The sequence below is a fragment of the Engystomops pustulosus genome, chromosome 3 (assembly GCF_040894005.1).
Source record: "Engystomops pustulosus chromosome 3, aEngPut4.maternal, whole genome shotgun sequence".
Classification (NCBI taxonomy): Eukaryota; Metazoa; Chordata; class Amphibia; order Anura; family Leptodactylidae; genus Engystomops; species Engystomops pustulosus.
The window spans coordinates 171,880,026-171,886,025 of record NC_092413.1 but is presented as its reverse complement, the minus strand read 5'-3'; the positions used below and the strand labels follow the sequence as shown (position 1 = coordinate 171,886,025).

At 38.5% G+C, this 6,000-nt stretch overlaps 1 protein-coding gene across 14 annotated transcripts in view; it reads left to right on the top strand.

Annotated features, from left to right (window-relative positions):
* Positions 1 to 1,924: 1,924 nt before the first annotated feature.
* The window catches only part of MBNL1 (muscleblind like splicing regulator 1), a 134,674-nt gene continuing 130,598 nt past the window's right edge, over positions 1,925 to 6,000 (top strand). For 4 of the 14 annotated variants that reach the window (XM_072143018.1, XM_072143014.1, XM_072143011.1 and 1 more), the window contains exon 1: positions 1,927 to 2,133. The gene's annotated coding sequence lies outside the window, so the exon portion shown is untranslated. Of the gene's footprint in view, positions 2,134 to 6,000 lie in introns of all 14 variants that reach the window. The other 10 variants (XM_072143025.1, XM_072143022.1, XM_072143021.1 and 7 more) reach the window with 6 other exon arrangements.

The window sequence follows — 6,000 nt, the reverse complement described above, 5'->3', positions numbered from 1 at the left end:
TCTTCCTCTCAGCTTTGCTATTAATCCCATAATCCATTAAAACTTTATTACATGACCGTCCAAAAATATCTTTCCTTCTTACCTTTAAAGAAGACCTGTAACCAGGATTTTACCACCCTGACTAACAATGCCTTCTGATAAAGGGTTACAAGTCCTCCCCATAACACCTATAATTAGCTAGCAGTGGGGCACTGTACCTTAACAGGCATTTTCTGGTATGCAAATGAGCTTTTCTGACTTATGTCCTCAGGCTTTGACTCTTCTCTCTCCTGGGCTGCCAGTGAATCACGCCCCCCTTATTTTGACAGCTCTACTTTCCGTTACATTAACGTCATGTGACCAGAGTGACATCATCTGAGGTCCTTTAGCCTCCTAACATTAGCAAACTGTTTCTGCACTGTACTATACTGTATGTATCTGATGTATGTGATCACATGGTGCATGGAGAAGTGAAGAAATCCTTGGAGGCTGCTGTTATATCATGTCATAAGGTACATACTTACATACATACATTCACCCTGGTCACATGACATGAACTGCAGAGTAGTAAAGAGGAGTAAGGCAAAGAGAGGAAAAGATGGGAGGGGCCTGCCACACAAGACACGCCCCCTCTGATTCCTGGTAATATAAGATAAAATAGATACTGTACATGGGGATTTGAAGAAAACTATTTTTAGCTAAAGGAAGGGTGTCAGTTAGTTAATGGGGCTCTATAGGAACCTGTCATTAGCTGTTTAAATGAAAATGTGGTGACTGGTTCTCTTTAAGTCTTTTATTCTGTATTTTGTTACAGTAGTTTATTTGACTAATATTCTTTTTTTAAATGATTTTCTTCTGGTGTGTTTACATCTTGTAATATTGTTCTACTTTATAGAAACATTCTAGTTTATTGTCTTAACAATAAAAAATTTGCTTTACTGATTCAGTACAAATCTGGATATTTTCAGGCACTGAGTCGAATGTGAATATTTTCAGATTAGCTTTGGATGTATCTTTTATATGATTATAAAGAAGTCTAATGGATCTGTAAAAATGGAAATTTATCTCCATGGACTTTGGATGGTTTCCCTTAGTGTCCCTTTGCATCACTTTCATTAGGCTTCTGTTATTATTGTTTTAGTGAAAACTGAAAATGAAAAATATTTGTAATAAATTATCAAAACAAGATAGGACATTTTTTCTTTTTACATTTTTTCCCCTGATTTTTAGAGGACTAGAGGGGGTTATATACCAATTTCCAGGATAATAAAAGCGACATTGTTTCGGACACGAATCATATTCAGTTAAGCTTTAGAGAAATGAATGTTGAATGATTTGCTTATTTCTAATTTTGGGAAATAGATGAACACAGTAGAACGTTAGTGTAAAGTTTGTTATTTGTGTTAATATTTCGGGTCAAAATATCAGCATTGTGTATGGCCGGTTAACACCGTATGTTGTTGTGACTTTTTCATCCACTTTTGACGGATCACCCAGTGCTATTCACATTGAAGCTTCTCCGGGAAGACTTTTCGTGTGACCTCCTTGCTGAATAGACTTGCAGTGTGCGTTTTCTTCTGACAAGCCGCCTCTGTGAATCCTTAATAGAACGCTTGTGACTTTGTACGACATTTGCAATGTAATACTGCTCTGAGGTTATGATGTTATGCATATAAAATGGGACATACCATTAGTAGGCATTACAGGGGGTTTGCTACAAAATGACATTTTCTTACTGTACGTCTGCGGTTGCAGGATAAAACTGCAGCAGAACATTCATCGGGCTGTGAAATTCATCTGTCATAATGCTACTTGGAACACATTATACACTGTAAGGGCAGTGAAAGATATTTTTTCTTCTCTCGCATTCCTCAGGCCCCAGACATGAACGCCCAATGCTTCCTGGTAGGTTTTCTGACTGAGGGGGAGGGGCAGTGCATTAAGCAAGGCGAGCTAGACATTACAGATAAGAGGCTGTACTGCTACAGTATGTTCAACAGACTGTTCCTCTCAGTAGCTGACTGATCAGTGTCCACTATCATGCTGCACTGACTTACGGATCTATACGCCCTTTTATTCTGCATCTAATAAATCATTGACACAATGCCTTGGGTGGTCTATTCACAGTCTGCAAGTCTCTGAAAAATGTGAGAGGTAAGTTGCATCTTTGTATTTACACAACTGTATGATAGATTGTAACATTGTAGCAGAGTGGCGTGCCCAGTATGGACATATATAATACCGCCACCGAGGGCTCTGATATGGACGCAGATTGATCACCTCCACATCTGCTACCGAAAAAAGTACCAGCTTTCCTGCAGCTGTATAACACTTCAACCTCTGTATAATACTAGAAAACCTTAGCATGGAGAGAAGCAGGTGCAGGCGCACAGGAGGGGTTAAATGATATATAGGAACATGCTCTGTCTTTTTAAAGGGGAAGGGCGTTTAAAGCCCACTGTGTTGACTGTATGTTGCAGAATGTGTTTCTTCTATCTAAGGTTCAAATCTCCTCTAGAAAAGGTTAAATGGACTGCTACTGCCTATAAATTATGCATGACATGTGGAACTGGGTCTCCTTATATGGCTCGCAATATATTTTAGTGGAGGGTGCTTCTTGCCAAGTTTTAAAGGTAGAAACGCCCCACGTGAGGACTGTAATGTTGTACTGGGTGTCGCAATGACAACAAATAGCAAGCGACTGTGACCATTGTTATTCTGTATAACATATGTCAGCAGATAAGGAAACAGCTGGTCCCTCTAGACAGATATTATATTTTGAGAATATTTTACCTTTCATGGAAATGCATTTTTACTGTCATTGTTGGTTTTTTTCGGGTGATATTTAGTGAGTTAGAAGTTTGTGATGATGTTATGACCTCTTTTACTGTTTTGTGATGTCGCAATATTTAAAGGGCAAATGAAATAAAGGATTTAGTAACAGTCAGACTCCTATGAGATGACCACCCAAAATTGCAATTAAAAAATGGTCCACTTGAAGGATTTTAACCATTCAATTAGGATTTGAAGGAATTAAACATCTTTTTCAAGAAGAGTGGTTTTGATAAAGTAGTGGTCTTCTCAGAGAGGTTTTACTGTATTAAGAACCTAGCTCTTCTATATGATGATCTGTTTGATGGCCTTTATAATGAGGATTAAGCTGCTCCTTTTCACTATAATCTCTGTAGGGTTAAATTGGGTTTGGGAGATACAACTTCATGTAACTGTAGACACGTGGAGGGACAATTGTGACAGTTTGAGGGTCCCATATGTCAATGTTACCAGATAATGGGTGTTATCGTGGTCACACCTCAACTTCTACAAAGATGACTTTAAAGTTGTCACTGAGCACTTTGTATGAAAAAAAAATTCATCTCACCCTGCTTGTTTACATCTGCCAAGCAGCAATAAAAAGCATATGTCATACAGCATCAAAGAACGCGAGGTTTTCATGTCACCATCAATACCCTGTGTAATTATGGACTGCAGATCTGGGCCTGAGACTTTGTAACTTTGATGCTGTCCCTTGCAGGCGGCCTGATGTAGATGAAATGACAGATCCTTCTCTGGCTTGTCTATTAGGAGATTGCTTTCAAAGAGAAGTAGATGCAGGATAATGCAGAAGGATCTAAGCAAGAAAATCATGTTTACATCAGGAGAACCATAATAGTCATTATATACCCCCTCTTCTTCACATCTAACTGGGTACAAAAAATAGGTATTTATTGAAATAGAGACTTAATGTAAAATATGACAATTAATCTAGGACCATATTAAAGACTGATAGGTGTGTATGGCTTAAGTATGGCTTACATGGAGTTAGTTATGTAATCAATAATCTTACCTGCATCTCCCTCAGCATATGTTATGAGACTGCACTTGTCTCCAGGACATTAGAAAATTCATTGCGGTCCTAGGGGCAGAGACTACACAAATGAATCGAGAGGCATACATAAAACTGTACAGTATGTCCACATGGCAAGTCTGTGGATGTAAACATATAGCACTGTGCCAGTAACCAATCACAACTGATTCCCAATCCTGACGTTGTGCAACAGTCCAATATAGAATATTCACTGCCAGCAGCTCAAGTGTCTGCTTAAAGGAATCTTCCATCAGCCTTACTGATGGTAGACGTGTCCTACTAAATAGTTCCTAGAGGAAGTATGTTTCTTTTATTATAAGTCTATACACTGCAATTGCAGCAAAATAGATTATAACAATTATGCTTATTAGACTGGAGCGCTCCGTCACCCGGAGCACCTCAGAGCGGCTTGTCTTATAATTTATTCATGTCCCTACAAGACAATTTATGTCCCTACAAGACAAGTCCCACCTGGTCCCATCCATAGTGCATAGAACAGGTGACATCGGGTACCAGGTGAATAAACTATAACAAGGTGCTCTTGGGTCTGGCACCCCAGTCTAATTAGCATAATTGTTATAACTCTATGTTGCCGCAATCTTGGCGTATATAGAGTTATAGTAAAAGAAGTCTTGAGGTGCATCCTTTCTCAGATACGTTTTAGTAGGACACATCTATCATCAGTAAAATTGATGGTAGTCATCATTTAAAGGGAACCTGTCAGGCTGATATTGGACACTAAACCACCAATACCTCTTTATGGATTGGAAGTTTAGTGTCACAGAGCGACCTATATTGTTTTTTTCTATGCCCACAACAAGAAAAAAAATGTACACTTACCTCAGGCTGGAGCTCTCGCCTTCACGGTGCATGTGACATTGGGATGGTCTATACACCATGAAGCTGGGGTGTACTATGTGGGCTTCATTAAAGCTACGTACAAGCATCAAGAGTCCAAAGCACCTTATCAAACTTATATCTAGGAAAATATAAAGAGTTTTTTTTATTACTGCGGCAATGGAACAACATGTAACAGGGTGATTTGGGACACTAAACCCCCTGTCAATAAGGACTTGAAGTTGGTTTAGTGTCCCAAATCTCTCCCTTACAGGTTCACTTTAATGATTATTTTATGTAAACAAATCAAGCAAATCAAATTTTGGATTTTTTTTTCCCCAAAATGCCATTTTACTTCTTTTGCCACGTTCAAATGTATCCTTCATATTTATTCTTGCCGACCTATTTGTTTGGGATTAGTAAAAAAGGACTTTTAAGAAACTACCCAAAATAAATTATGGTAGCTCTGATGGTTTTTGTGTTTTTAACCATACCCAATATTATTAAAGGGGTTATCTCCGACCATTTCCATGTTTACAGATCACATACAAACATCACTTTGTTGTCACATAGCCTGCTATCAGCCGATGCAAATATTGCGGATAGTTGCCCAAAATGGCCATAATTCTTGATCTTGTATGCTGGGCCAGCTGGAGGATATCTTTAGTCTTCAACCTTTGATGTTCTGGTGAATATTGCATTCACAGCATATTGCACAAACATTTCTTTAGATAATTTTGGTTTAATATTTTGTCTTTTATGTCTGGGAGAAAACCTTAAAGTGACCCGACAGCCCATTTATGCAATGTATAATGTGCTAGACTAAAACAACAGCTCCTGAGTTATTCTGAATGTTTATTTAAGGAGACTTAGAAAAAAAAAAGGGTTTGGTGAAACGTATCCAGACCTACAATTTTGTGTGATTGTTTTAACACTTCTCCAAAATAGCTCATGAACACTACTTGGGAAAGTTGAGCTGTCAGAGCGGTAAATGATGTCATGCCCAAAATTCTTAACACTGAAAACACTAGCTGGTGGCAGCACAGGGACCATCTGGCCTCTCAGATCTGCAGATTTCCCTTGCTACTTTATATATTACTTGGCCCTCATTGCTCAGCTTAGAACACACAATGGTATCCATCGTCTAACAAGTATTTTCTCCTATCTTATTCTGCTTAAACTGTGATGAATGCTAATTGAAAAAGAGCTCAAGCAGGAAAACATGAAGTCCCCATGGCACATTATTGAAAAAATTATTTAGTAGCTTTCCCCTTTCTGGTGCTGGGGAATACAAGCAATTTTGCCTTGTCTCTGGCACT